The following is a 15,761-nucleotide window of genomic DNA, read 5'->3' on the forward strand; positions in this document are numbered from 1 at the left end:
TTTGATCTGGGACCTATGGGCTCTGCACAGAGGAGTCAGCCAGTGTACACTGGAGTTGGAGGGGTGGAAATGTAGCTGGTTTATGCCACCTGTAGTTTCTTTAGATTCCCTGTGGACTTCAGTGGAGATGAGGGTTTGGTTTTGTATAATCCAAAATAAATTCAAGGCCACCTAGCCCTTTTCCCTCTGAAGGAACTTTCCAAATGATACTAGCAGGCTAAGTGCAGAGCCAGATAAGGAAGCAGGACGACTAAACAATGCTGAGAAAAACAATAAGGGCAGGAGGAGTGAGAGACTAGGCCAAAGGTAGTCACTCTATTCAAACCAACCAAAGCCTGAAAGGGTTACTTGCTATAGCAATTAGAATGAGCCAGTTAGACCTGTTGCCTAAACCTGCCCCTTCCAAGGTATAAGAAGTGTGTTCCTTGTTTGTTTGGGGCCTTTTCTCTTGCCTGTGTGTTGAAGGGTGTTCCCCAAAGTGTTGGATCAATTAAAAAAACCTCTTGTGGTTTGCAGCGAATGTGGTTTGTGGTCTTTGTGAATGAGGGTCTTTTGGTGGACTCCTACAGTTTCTGTTTTACTGTCACACACCCCATGCACCTCAAGAGCAAAATAAAACAATGTCCGATGGTGTGGACAGCTCTGGGTGACACAGGGACAAAGCTGCCCACCCAGTAAAAGATCCCGACCCTGAGATACAGATGCTCAGATCTGCCTCCTTTCTGTCTTTGGACACTAAAGGTTTCTCTAAAGTTTGTGTCCCTTTAAGTATGTGGTGAGTACAGTGACATGCAAAGACTTTAACACATTTATTACAATCATAGGGCTTCTTTCCACTATGTGCTTATTAATGTATTTGGAGATGACTGTGATAGGCAAAGGCTTTATCACATTTATTTTTTTCATAAGGTTTCTCTCCTGTACATTTTCTTTTATGTATTCAGAGATGACTGTGTTCTGGAAAGGGTTTACCTCATTCATAATATTCATGCAGTTTCTCTACAGTATGTGCTTGTATATGTGTAAAGAACTATGACATGAAATGACGTTACCACATTGATAACATTCATGAGGTTTCTCTCTTGTATGTATTCTCTTATGTTGTTGCAGATAACTGCAACAGGAAAGGGGTTTACAGCAGTGATTACATTCACACGGTTTCTCTCCTGTATCTGATTTTTTAAAAATTCTTTTTATACTACTGGAGACTACAAAGTTGTAAAAGGTCTTTACACATTGATTACATTCATGACATTTCTTTCCAGTATGGGATCGCTTATGTTTTGAAGACTACTGAGATATGCAAAAGCTTTAGCACATTGATTACATTCATAAAGTTTCTGTCCTATATGGGTTCTTTTATGTTTTTAAAGACAAGAACTTTGTGAAAAGGCTTTTACCACATTGGTTATATTCATAAGGTCTCTCTGCAGAATGTCTTCTTTTGTCTTTGGAGACGTCTCCCTTGTGAATAGGTTCTACACATTGATTGTGTTCTTAAGGTTTCTCTCCAGTATGTGTTCTTTGATGGCTTTGGAGCTCAGTGTGATCTGCAAAGGCTTTAGCACATTGATTACATTCATAAGGCTTCTCTCCAGAATGTCTTCTTTTATGATATTGGAGATGACTGGGAAATGAAAAGGCTTTACCACATTGAGTACATTCATAGGGTTTCTCTCCTCTGCGATGTCTTACATGTCTGCAATGATAGCCAGCACATGTGAAATCTTTACTACATTTATTACTCTATTCAATCGTTTTGTCAGTATGAATTAACTTTACAATTTGGTCTAATGGTAAAGAAGAATCAGATCATTGGGTTGTATCACTTCATAGGGTCATAGTTTTCTCCCTCATAATGGGTTGTTTTGCATCTTTCAAGATACCTGTGATGGTTATTACATGACTGACATTCATAACATCCTTTCTTTCCTTTCTTTTTTTTTTGAGACAGGGTTTCTCTGTAGAGCCCTGGCTGTCCTGGAACTCACTCTGTAGACCAGGCTGACCTTGAACTCAGAAATCTGCCTACCTCTGCCTCCCAAGTGCTGGGATTACAGGCATGCGCCACCACTGCCCGGCTCAACATCCTTTCTTATATGGGATTTTTATATGATGTATTCTACCAATTTGAAGAAAAATGGAACAACTCAGAGATTTATAACACTAATTACATTCATCATTTTTCCTGTAATGTAAATTATATCACATGTGCCCGTTGCCTGTTAACCAGGACAAACAGAAGAATATCCAAATCCCTAGTACCCATAAATATCTTCTAGAGTGTGAGTTTGGGGATGTTCCCAGTAAAATTAGAAAATCAATTAATTGCAAACTTCTATCATATTCAGAATGTCTACCAAAGGCTGAATACTACATATTATCTCATTATTCTGTGATAGGAAAAAGGTACATTGCTTCTTTCAATATTCCTGTGTTCACATGGCTTTTATCCATTGGGACACATGATACAACTATTAAAAGAAGAATAAGAAATGAAAAGTTTCTACATTGCATTCACACTGTTTGACTTTTAGTTCCTCAGACATGTAGTATATGAATTAAGGTTTCTCCAATGACAACACTCTTGAATCTCATAAACTGCACTCTAAACAAACTTATCGGTATCACTACAAGAATATGGTTATCACCAAGTTTACCATGGACTATTTGCTTATTAGAAGGTTTTGGATATATACTCATCACTATTGAATGTGCAATATCTAAGTATTATGAGTGTATACACATTGGTAGATCCACAGTACAGCTCTAATGGAGCTACAAATCAAATAAAGTTTATCTCTTAAGGCAATGTTTCGTTGTCTTTTCTTTTTAAAGGAGGAATGCTCTGATAGAAAATCAGATAACTGACATTGAGACATTGAGGTACAAGATTTTGTAAGAATACTACAATCATAGTTACACTTAAAGGACTGATATTTTATATTCTCTTTCTTTCTTTCTTTCTTTCTTTCTTTCTTTCTTTCTTTCTTTCTTTCTTTCTTTCTTTTTTTTTTTTTTTTTTTGAGACTGGCTGTCCTGGAACTCACTCTGTAGACCAGGCTGGTCTTGAACTCAGAAATCTGCCTGCTTCTTCCTCCCAAGTGCTGTGATTAAAGGTGTCCTCCACCACTGCCCGGCACTCTTGCTTTTCTTTAGAGCTTCCAGAACATATTAAAATTTCCTCAGAGGCCTATGTGTATCAGCTTGCACATGAAGATTGCCTTTCATGTCTTCTGGAACTTTGACAATGTCCTTCAATATGATAGTCTTCCCAAGTGTGGCCTAAAAGACAGTACCAGAAAATGAATGATGCAGTATTAGAAATTAGGCAAAATTCAAGGTACTGTGAATTTTCATAGCACTGGACATGATTTATTCAGCTTAATCTTCCTTCTTCTCAATTGAAATATCAGATTATCATCCCTGGCCAAGAGACATTTGTTCCCACTATTTTGAAAAGGAAAAGAAAATTCACAGTCATACCTATAACAGTGAGGTCCAAGTAGGTTTCCTGCATCACATCTTTGTAGAGACTCTTCTAGGAAGGATCCAGCAAATTCTACTCTTCCCCAGTAAAGTTCACATGCACAGCATCATAAGTCACTGCATCCTACAATATCCCATACATGATACTGACATCACTGTCAAGTAGATGCATGCTTCCCAGGCAACATAATCACATAGTTCAGGTGTTACCTACACTCATTTCCTGACACAGAAGTTATATTGCAATCACCATGTCATTTTAGAAGAAAGATAAATTTTAAGGTTTACCTGTGTTGTTTCTGAAGCCTTTGAATAGGATATAGCGTTGCAAAAAAAAAAAAAAAAAGCCAAATGAGAGGGAGATGCAGGGGGAAACAGATCAACAGTACCAAGCACACATACAAGAAATTGTATGAACAACTACTAACTACAAAATTAATGGACAAACTGAGTGTATTTGATCATGTCTTTAATCCTAGAGTCACAGACAGGTGTATGTCATTGAGCTGGATGCCAGTGTGGTCTATGCAACTAGTTCCAGGACAGGAAAAGTTATATATTAAGATCCTCATTTCACTGCAAATATCAACCAAGGAAACAAAGTGATAGAACTCACAGTTCTTTACTGAAGCTAATACAAACAATTATAAATTCACTGCAGTCCTGTATTCATCTTCCAGAAACATGAAGTATACCAGTTTAAACTACAACATTAATAACATTTTACTAAAAGGGAATGCTTGTTTAAACAGTTACAAATGGACAGGTGAAAATATGAGTAATAAAAATATTGATCATAAATAAGCAACATAGGGCAGGAGAAATAGCTCAACAGTGGAACACTCTTGCTGGTCTTCCTCATAATGGTGGTCAATTTCTAGCATATGGATTGGGATCAACAACTACCCATTACATGAAGATCAGGAGTTCTGAGGTCATCTTCTGACAATACTAAAGATGAGGAACATATGATAATCATCTCCATGCACACTGGCCAAATACTCCTATTTATTCAAAAATTTTAGAACAAACAAAAGAATTAGGCACAATGCCATCCAATGACTCTGAAGCCTTGGGTAGTATTGATGTTATGAGCATATGCCATCCTTAGAAATAGAATGTAACCTATATATTTGGCCAAATTTCAAAATTAAAGATGTGGATGAAAAGCTGCACAAAACTATATGCTTATTGCACAAAACTATGTCAGCTGGCTTATGTGGTTTCTATACCTACTATCAGGACAGGAAGAGCTTCACAGAGAAATTTTGTTTTAAAAACCAAAAAAAAAAACAAAAATTGAATAAAATTAAAAATATAACACCAGCAGGCATGCAAAATGGCTTAGGATTGAATAGCAAATGTGGCTACTGTATCTTATGTGATTTAGTGACAGAGTCCAAATGGTGAATGTATGGGAACATGAGAAGAATGCTGAAGGATCAGTTTCCACCACGACACAGTAGACACACAGAACAAAATTTGTCCTGTCTAAAAGAAATGCACTGGCAAAGTTACAGGAGTGTCCCTTCTGGGCACACAGAAATTGAGCCACTGACCAAATAGGATACACAGGCTGGACTAAGGCCCCTGACATGTAGGTAGCAGATATGCAGCTCAGTCTTCATGAGGGTCCTCCAATAACTGTAGCACTGACTGGCCATAAAGCTGCTGCCTATCTTTGGAATCTGTTCCCTTAATGGACTGCCATGTCTGGCCTCAGTGGGAGAGGATGCTGTGTGTGGGAATGGAGATCCCCAGGTGGTCCACACACCCTGAAAGGAGAAACAAAGGAGATAAGGGGGAAGACAATACTCCTGTTCAACCATAAGCCATGCCCGACAGTAGATTAAGTACTCTGTCCAAGGACCTACCCCACTATCTGTTACTGCAGATCCTAATATCAGTTGCCCTTACCACTGGAACAGAATACCAGTGGATGTTTCCTCCCCCCTGTACATGCCATCTATAGATAGATGCCATAGACAGTCTGTATCTGCCCTTCCTTTCCTGCTTCATCCCTGTGTCTGGACCCCCCACTTGGGCAGACACCACCTGTTCAATCTCATTCCATGCCTGACAAGAGACAAGGTAGGCTTTCCATAGATCTACCACACTATTTGTAAAACCAGATGCAATTTTCACAGTTGCCCCTAGCACTGTACTAAACACCAGAGACAGCTTAACCTCTATCCTGACTATGTCTCCTTGTGGATTGCTAAGATCATCTTTTCCTGCCTGCCTCTTCTCCCAGCTTTCAACATTAGCAAGCATTCCCTCTTGAACATACCCTCCAAACAGGTTAGTAAAAGAGGCAACACTCAGCCAACACTCTCTACAAATCCAGATATCAAACAGTAACTGAGGAATAAATCCCCCCCCCTTGTTGGGAGCTATAAAGATAACACTATTGTCCTGATCTCTGAATTGGGCCTCTCCCCCAGAGCAGAAAAGAGGGTCAAAAGCAGGCCGCTGACACACTGCTCCGAGAACAACCACAGATTGTTCCAGCCCTAAGTCAGTCCTGACCTCAAGATACCCTGATACTGCCAAGTTCCTGCTTCCCAATGTAATTGCCTAAGAACGTGCAATTCTATTGCCCCCCTCCCACTGATAAATAATTCTCCTTTTGCTTGTATTGCCCCACCCCTCCCGCTGATAAGTGTCTGTACTTCCCCTTTTGCTTGTGCATTTAAGCCTTGGACCTTTCTCAATACATTGGGGTCTTGATACAACTTAAGAATGGTTTCCATGTCGTTACTCCTACAAGACCGTTGTCCCTCTCTACCCCCCATTTGGTTCTTAGGAGGAGGTATCCTCGAGACCCTCGAATAACTAGACCTGCTGGACGGGTCAAGTGGCACCCAATGTGGGGCACGAGGTACAACTGTCCTTCGGACAACGGATTAAAGAGTTACTGCGCAGACAGAGAAACAGTGGGACAGTCCACCGACACTTCACTCAGTGTCGAGTACGGACGTCGGGTGTTAAGCCTAGGCATTCAGTTGTTGTCCCATTAACCATGGGGAATTTAGTCAAGAGATAAAGGGTTCTCTTAAGGAGAGAGGTATAAGAGTTTTAAAAAAGGGGAATTTAATAAAATATTTTTGTTTTGTCGACAAGAGATGTCCACGGCTGGTATTAAATGGTTCTGAAACTTAGAATAAAGTAGGTAAAGAAATCAATAGTTTAATAAAACAAGGAGAAGATGTCCCTAAGTCCTTTTTAGCTATTGGGGAATCACCAGAGACCTCCTTAATTAGGCAAAAACGGGCAGAGAAGGAGCTCGCCCCTTAGCCCTCACTGAAGATTTTTTAGAAAACTCTCACAAAAGCGAAACTAAGCTGCCGGCACACAGTATCTCTATTAGAAGGTTTAGCAGGAGAAGGCTACTTGATAACCAATGAATGGAATAAAGTTGTTCAGTCAGTCTCACTAGAGGCCAATATTTAACTTAGAAGTCAGAGTTTAGGGCTGCCCTGAAAGGTAAAACCAAGAGTTTAGATATAAATGGTATGATCAAGCTTTGTAATAAGGTAGATGTGTTTTCTCAACAAGTTTCTAAGTCTATTAACCTGGCCATTGGGGCTGCTCTACAACTAAATATAGGAGAAAAAACTTGCTATAGATGCAACCAACCTGGACATTTTGCTAGAGAATGCTCTACACAAAGACAGAGCACCCTAGTAACTGCGGTCCAGGGAAATGGCCAGAGGGCCCCCCTGCGAGGCCCGTCTCCCCTAATAACTACAGACAACCCTCTAGCCCCCACGGGAGATTGTGCAGGGTTCCAGCAGAGAACACAGCGAGCTCCGGAGTGTGGCCTTCTTTGCCCCAAGCCCCTCATGGCCTCGGCCCGCGCCAGGTGAGCCCGAGGGGCCTGGGAGCAGCCTCGGTCCCTACCCTGCGGACGCCAAGAGCCCTCGCCCTTGAGGCAGCCACCGGCTAGGCGTGAAGGCCAAGGCTGGGCTTTCGGGGCTTCTGTGGCCTAAGGTGGCGGGTCTGAGCAAGAACACTCTGCCATCGCAGGCCCACCCGTGGCCGAGCACGCAGACCTAGATGAACCAAGGCCTTGGTGGGCCTAGACTAAGGTGAGGGTGGGGGGGGGCTCTTCCACTGATTTATTGTGGTCTATATTAAATGCTTCTGCTTTAGCCTTGTTGGATAAGACACAAAGAAATAATGCCTCAGAATTTGACTAAGTGTGAACTGATAATGGCTTCAAAAAAGCTTTAGCATGGTAAACTTTTAGGCTATTTGAGACATTTAGTGTATAGAGATTGTGTGTTTTCTCAAAAATTTGCCCTCAGATTAAATAAATTAGAAGTTTTGTATACTTGCCAGAAGCTGTTAGAAAATTTTAGATTTTAATCTTGGTTTGACAAGCTACCTCTTACAAGCAGGAAAGGAAAGGAAGGAATAAAGGAAAATGGATTTTAGAACTCTCCCAGGGACAGAGAGAAATCGGGAGACGCCCTGTTTTATTCTCTCTGGCCCCTACAGGAGAAGCTCTCTACCCTCTTTCTATTGTCTATGTTTGGTCAATTCATGTATGTTTTTTGTCTCGTTGTCTGAATGATTGTTTCGTTGTTTGAATGACTGGCTGTTTTATGTTTCATGTTGAAAAGAAAAGAAAAAAAATGGTTAAACCTTTACCTGCTGAATCACTCTCAGTTTGCACAACTGAGGCTCAGAGGCCCCACCCTTTAGCCAAAAATCAAGCACAGCAAGAGAGGTCCTGCTGAAAAACTTGTTTTTATAAAAAAAGGAATCTACAACCTCTTAGTTCTAAGGCAAATAAGTTGATAGTTTTTTTTTCTAAAAAATTCTCTGCAATTTTGTGATTGTGTTTAGCAAATGACAAAGTGTGTTTTTATCTTATAAGTATAGCTATAAAAAGTAAAATTCTTTGATCTAAATTTATAAGATTCGTGTAGCCACTTCATTTGGTTTTTGATTGGTTTTAAATGTATAAATATGATCTACATATCTTGGTCATAGAGAATTGGCTTCTAAGTTATTTGGGTATGATTAAAATGGTATAACAATGGTTACAAAGTTAGCTTAAGTAGTAACTCAGGGCTAGAGTCATTTTCAAACAAAAGCACCTGGCATAAACCAGCCCAGAAAACTAGTCCCCTAAAGATACTTCTAAATTGAGATAATATTTTATGTAATTCTTATCCTAAAAAGTAGACTTATAGAGATAAGATTTTAAAACAGTGTCTCTTTAATAAAACATTAAAATTTACACTGTCATGCATTCATAAATTGACAGCCAAACTTTGTAATGTGATAGTGATGTTTCTAATATTGATTTTAAGAAAAATAAATTGTTTAAAATTGGGTCTTACTTTTCAAAAGTTATAGATATATTCTAATATTACAACGGAAACTTTAAAATGGTTAAAATTGGTTAAAATTGCCAGTGTTCCATTGACTACAGCTTGCAGTTTGATTTCAAATTTAAGATCTTTAATTCACCTGTATATTGTAATTAAGATAATTATAAGAGTAATCATCTTTAAGAAAGAGTATCAAAAATTAGAGACATAGACAGGTAAATTGTTTCTCTAAAATCGGTCCTTATTACAGGAGGGCCAAAATGCCCAGATTAAAAAATATTTTACGTTTGAGTTAATGCAGGGCTCAAGGCAGCCCCAGAGAAGCTTGTAACCTTCTTTTATCTCAGAAAGAGTGCCTGACAAAGTTTCCCCTGTGTTCAAGGAAATTTCTTTTTAGCTTTGTTGCAAATCTATTCAGATGTTTAAAATAATGCTTAAATTCAAAGAGTTTTGCTTTTAATGAACTGGTGATCACTAGATAATTTTGCCTGTAGATATGGCTAACATAGCTTTACAATATGTAAGAAAATTTTATTGTCTGCTTCAATACAAAAAACAAAGAGTTTAAATCTTTCAGTATATATTGTTTCCTAAGTGAAAAGTATTCTATTAGCTAAGGCCTCTAAAGGAAAGTTTAAAGTTCTAGGAAATAGTTGTTGCTCCATAAGATTCAGAGGCAACATATTTTTAATATTTGGGATTTTAGTTACAGAAAATCTAAGAAAAAAAATTTATTTGCTCCAAAATTTTTATTTTCAAAACCTCCAAAAGATGTTTTGTCAAGAATTTAATATTACACATGTAATATTTACTGAGATATTTTATAATTCTCAAAGACAAGATATTGTAAAACTTTAAAAACTATACCTTCTTTAAAAAACAAAGAAGGGGAAGAAATTATATCCCTGTGCACATTATTTGGATCACATCTTTGTTTTTGGAAAAACTGGATATAATAGTGTCTAGGGCAGATAAAAAGGATCCACTTATTGGCACTTGCCATGATCCTGTTCAGATACTTAATATAGGGAAAAGGGGGAATGTTTCTGTTTTTTCCACAGAATGCTACAAGAGCATGCTAGCTTCCAATGTGACAGGCTGACCTGTGACCTGTGAGTGCCCTGACAGTGGTGACCAGAAAGCTATGTTAAGTGCACAAAAGAGGAGAAATCGGAGAGCAGCCACTTACAAACAAATGAAAAATCTTCCTATCTCCACTATGGGCTGCAGCAAGGAGTACCAACCTGGTGCCAACTTAAAATAAAAACAACTAAAAAAGCCGACTCGTGAGGCAAAAAGACTGGTACAGAGAATGTACAAGATGCTTTCGTCAGAGACACTGTTTTTGGTCATTCAGCCCAGCTCCTTATAGCTATGAAAGTTTGTGTACCTTACCTTATATGCTTATTGTTAGATAATTTTAAAAGTTAAGATCGCCAATCTTGGCAAGTCTTGTTATATTCATTGTAATTCTTGTCAGTTAACTAATTGTGTAGATCCTAATTTAGATAAGGAATCTACTGTTGTGTTTTTGTAAGAGGCCTGCTTATGCTTTGCTGCCTATTAGAGTTAGAAAATGATCCTTGGTTTTAAAATCTGAGAATGCAAACTTTAAAAAGGTATCTACCACAGCCTTAGTTCAGCAGCTACATACTGCGAATTTTATTAATGATAAGCATAGGAATATTTCCATAGCTTTGTCAGAGCAACATATTATATAGATAAAAATAATGGAGACAAAAGATAGCATCCTAGAAAGTCCTTGAGCTGACCATGGACTTAGAATTCAAGAAGAAGCCGGGCGTGGTGGCACACGCCTTTAATCCCAGCACTCAGGAGGCAGAGGCAGGCGGATTTCTGAGTTCGAGGCCAGCCTGGTCTACAAAGTGAGTTCCAGGACAGCCAGGACTACACAGAGAAACCCTGTCTCAAAAACACCAAAAAAAAAAAAAAAAAAAAAAAAAAAAAAAGATTTCAAGAAGAAAGTTGCCTATTCAGTGACATTCAGAATTGCCTCTGGCATTACACTATCACTTTGAATAAGAGCTAGGTCACTCACTGCCTTACACAGGAATTTACCATCAACTAGGAAAAAGGAAGTTTAAGACCTAAAGAGGAACCAGAGTAGATACTTAGAACTGTAGATAGCTGAGTTACACCCATACACAAGAATTTACAATGGCCTAGGGGAAAGGTGAACTACCAAAACTGGTTTTCAACCTCCCCCTGGCTTTCGACCTTGTTGCCCTCCCTTTTGGGGCCCCTATTGGGACTCCTATTATTGATTTCCTTCGGTCCTTGGGCATTTTAGAAATTGACCCGATTTGTTAAATCTCAAATTGATTCATCTCTTTCAAGTGCATTTGTTTCAGTTCATTACCATCGGCTGGACGTTAGTGATAACAAGCAGGTTACTGGAGAAGAGGCAGACGCAGATGCTGATTCATCACCCTCTTCTCGGGGAGAGAGACTCAATTTCCATAAAATGCTTAAGTAAGATCATTCCCCTCCCCCTAAATTCGGCCATCAGTCTAATGCCACAAATCATTTATAGATTGCCGTAGTCTGTGCTTCCGACATGGTAATATACATTCTCGCCACATTGGAAACTAAACAGTCATCCCAGGCTAGACACATCAAAAAGTTGGAACTTGAAGCCGTCGCCCGTGAGAGTTGTAAGACTAAGTATGGGGAGTGGGGGTGGGTGGGTATGGGGGACTTTTGGTATAGCATTGGAAATGTAAATGAGCTAAATACCTAATAAAAAATGGAAAAAAAAAAGACTAAGTACTGTACAGAGATTAGTCTGAAAGCTGTTGGACAGTCTCTGAGAAGCATGTCTGATTGAATGAAGGTTGAGTACCCTAGTGTCCTTCCTTCAATAAAAATCATAAAGGAAAGATTTTTGAAGTAACGAAGGGGATACCTATTAAGGTACAAGAAGTAACCACAATACCAAATAGATTGGAAAAAAGTACCTTTGCCACATAATAATCAAAACACTAAACATATAAAGAATTATTGTTAGGAGCAGGTGTGGCGGCAGTCCTAAAGGCGCCAGGGACTGTAGCTAAGTCATATGACTTGCACCTGACTTCCTCATATAAGACACAAACATCTTGAGTGCTGCGCAGGTGTACCAGGATTCAGGTGAATCCAATTTGGTGGAGATTTGCCCCTGCTGCCCTGATTAGCTGAAGCTGCGTGCCTGGTGAAGTGGTGTGGCCTGCTGTGTGTGGATGGGAACTGAGAGTATATAAGAGTGAGAGGCCCGGGTTAGAGGGAGGATTATTATTCGAGAGAGGATTATTATTCGAGAGAGGATTATTATTCGAGAGAGGATTGTTATTATTGGGAGATATAAACAAGGGAGATATAAACAAGGGAGATATAAACAAGAAGAAATAGGACTGAATAAACGTGTGCAGAAGGATCCTGTAGCAGCGTCGTTCTTGCTGACGAGTTGGGGGCGCGCGCGAGAAGTGGTGCCGAAACCCGGGACAAGAAACATCTTCAGGCACGAGTGAAGACCCCCTGCTACAGGGAGGATTCAGAACTGCATCACGGGGAAGGAGTGGTTAATAAAAGTTCCCGTAAAACAGACTGTTGAGAAGGATCCGGCGTGGATTCAGAACTCTTCAGCTGGGGAACGGTACTGATGAAGAGAAAGAAGAAAGAGGAAGACTGAGTAAACTGCTGTTAGAAGGACTGGTGGTAGTGTCTTTCTTGCTGGTCGAGAGCGGACGCGACAATTGGTGGCCCGTACGGGGAACCGACTCCCCCACCGAGTTCAGAACTTTCAGCAGTCAGTGGTTGCCAGCAGGGTAAGTTCACGGTGAGTGAAACTTGCGACCCCAGGAGTTTGGGAAGGACCTCGGATAAAATAGAGGTGAGTATAAAGTTGCCAGGAAGTAGGCACAAAGTAACCCAGGAGTTTGGGAAGGACCTCGGATAAAATAGAGGCGAATATAAAGTTGCCAGGAAGTAGGTTTTGGGATAAGTTAAGGTTCCCGGTTTGGGGACAAGTTAAGGAACTATGATAACCTCAGTGTAGTGATCAATAGATCCTCGCTGTGTAGTTATGCTTTTTTCTCCCATTGACCCTTTGTGGGTAGGTCTGATAGTTTTGGTCTTGTTTGTTCTGATATATGGACTCTGTTACTGTTTGAAACTGTGTGTAGAGGCAGTCAAGACAGGTCAGAAAATCCTTACAGAGCAACAAGAAAGTATGTTGGAAGAGGAAAAGGGCTTAAAAAGAAAAAGGAAAAAGAAAGGAGACACAGTGTTATCAGGTGGACAGAAAGGACAGGACAACAGAGCTGAGGCGGAGGAGGAAGGTGAATTAGCTTCTGCTCCCCCTCCCTATGCCTCCTCGGCAGCCATCTATGGGCAGACCTTCTGTCCGGAGGTCTGGAAAGAGGATAGATTCTCCTTGCTGGGATGTCCTATTTTCACTGATCAAGCTGAATTTGCATGGGATAGAGATATGTTGCTTGATCAAGGTCGATTTGCACAACAACAGACAGGATATCCAGTGCAGGTGTTTAAGCAGGTGAATCGGATTGCCATAAGGGCACGGAAATCATTGCCCAACAGAGGGGAAGCTAGTGAAAACTTGACTTTCATATTGACTTCCCAGATGAACACACAGGTGATTGAGGTTATGGTCTCATCACCACGAGGTATTGTGTCCATCTCCACTGGGGATCGACCGGATCAGGTGTTGATGTGGGCGAGAGGGTCTGTTTGTGTGTTTCCACAGGACCAGACGGAACCTCTTTGGGTGCTGGAGAGGTTGGTGAGACGCTGCAAGAATGAGGCTCCTGATCCAGTTGCCCCTGTGGATGTGGTGGATATTCCCACAACCACAAACAATGGAGCCGAGATGGGAGATCCTTTCGGTATTCCAGAAGCCGATACCAGCTCGACATGACATTCAAAATTTTCCACGCTTTTTGATCCCTGAATTCCCCTTAAAGAGATAGCCTCTCTGGCTATCTATCCCTTGCTTCAGAGAAGATGAGTGGGGATGAGAGCCCTGGGATGTATGCTTGTTATAGTGTATGTGTGTTGTGTGTTTGGCACATGTGTTAGGTGCAGAGTGTGCGGGTCCTGCACTTTCGCCATGGTAGCGTAGGCTTTTGCTGCAGTGGAGGCAGGACAATCTCCTCAGATTCGGTTTGCCGCTCTAAAAGAAATTATGCTGTGTTATGCCGTGGGTTGCGAGGCTAAGCACTGCACAGAGGATAGCTTGCTGTTGGCATCCTGTGGAAGGCATGTCTGATTGCATGAAGGTTCAGTGTCCTAGTTCCCTTCCCCCAGGAAAAATGACACGGGAGCTGGCCAAGACCTCTCTGGGTGATGAGCCTAAGGGATGGTTTTGTGTAGGGCCCCTATGCTTGCACACTGGGGATCAGACCTCTACCTTCACCCATGAGGCTTGCTTGCAGCAATTAAGATCTGGCCATAAGTTAATTAACATCCTGGCCTTTTGATGCACCTGCCGCAAGCAAAACACAATCTCCCCAGGTGTGGCTTGGCATGATAGAGAGGTAGTCAGTGATAAGACTCCCTGGGCATGTCACCAACCTAAGACAGGGATCAAACCAATGCTGTTTGTCACCCAAGGACGGGTAAGGGGCATGGCTGCGGGGGGCTATCTACAGACATTCTCTCTGCCAAAAAAGAAAAAAGGGGGAATTGTTAGGAGCAGGTGTGGCGGCAGTCCTAAAGGCGCCAGGGACTGTAGCTAAGTCATATGACTTGCACCTGACTTCCTCATATAAGACACAAACATCTTGAGTGCTGCGCAGGTGTACCAGGATTCAGGTGAATCCAATTTGGTGGAGATTTGCCCCTGCTGCCCTGATTAGCTGAAGCTGCGTGCCTGGTGAAGTGGTGTGGCCTGCTGTGTGTGGATGGGAACTGAGAGTATATAAGAGTGAGAGGCCCGGGTTAGAGGGAGGATTATTATTCGAGAGAGGATTATTATTCGAGAGAGGATTATTATTCGAGAGAGGATTGTTATTATTGGGAGATATAAACAAGGGAGATATAAACAAGGGAGATATAAACAAGAAGAAATAGGACTGAATAAACGTGTGCAGAAGGATCCTGTTGCAGCGTGGTTCTTCCTGGCCAGTTGAGCGCGCGCAAGAGAATTATAAAAAAGTACCTTTGCCACATACTAATCAAAACACTAAATATATAAAGAATTATAAAAAAAACTACAACAGAAAAAATTAATAAAAACAAAACAGAACAAAACCAAGTAACACATGAGAGCAGACCTATTAGGTTTATACCTGTCTTCTCAATGTCTACTGTAAAAGACAAAAGGGTTTGAACACATGTGGTGCAGACTCAAAGAAACCAGCCTTGTTTCTACAAGCCTATGGTCCAAATGTTTTGGGCAGATTCAGAATCAGCCATGATAGGGAAGCTATTCAGAGGTCACTGCCTGATCTAGCAAGTGAGGAGCAACACAAGGGACCTCACATATGGCTTATACTTGCCATCCCAGAGAGGACCCACCACCCAGCTCCCATTGCTACCTGCTCCTCTGAATTGTGGGCAGTGACCCTGTGTCTCAACTTCAGAGCTTCGCTGAGGTCCCCTTACAACACCCAACACCTGAGCTCAGAGCAGGACACAGAGAGCCATTCAAGTCTGCACAGCCATAGAGAACTTGAAGAAAGGCACCTGGAAGATCCCGCCTCCTTGTCTAACTGGCATGTCTTCCTGGAGGCGTTTATTGGCCAATGAATCTTACCCTGCCTCAAGGTTAAAGTATGCTTCAGGTCCAGGACCTGACCTTTTCCGGATTTGAGCAGTGCTTTGCATTCCATTAGCATTTGTCCTTGCCCTCCAAGGGATTACTCACCCACCCTAACCTGGGGGAAAACTCACCAGACCAGTTTAGGCTAT

At 41.1% G+C, this 15,761-nt stretch overlaps 1 long non-coding RNA gene across 1 annotated transcript; it reads right to left on the reverse strand.

Annotated features, from left to right (window-relative positions):
* Positions 1–3,050: 3,050 nt before the first annotated feature.
* Gm40987 lies at positions 3,051–15,445 on the reverse strand. Its single transcript, XR_873607.2, has 3 exons — positions 15,389–15,445; positions 3,487–3,613; positions 3,051–3,285 (listed from the first exon to the last, which is right to left on the reverse strand). It is a non-coding gene; the product is annotated as a predicted gene, 40987 (long non-coding RNA).
* Between the last annotated feature and the right edge of the window lie 316 nt (positions 15,446–15,761).

This window comes from Mus musculus, chromosome 13 (assembly GCF_000001635.26).
Source record: "Mus musculus strain C57BL/6J chromosome 13, GRCm38.p6 C57BL/6J".
Lineage (NCBI taxonomy): Eukaryota > Metazoa > Chordata > Mammalia > Rodentia > Muridae > Mus > Mus musculus.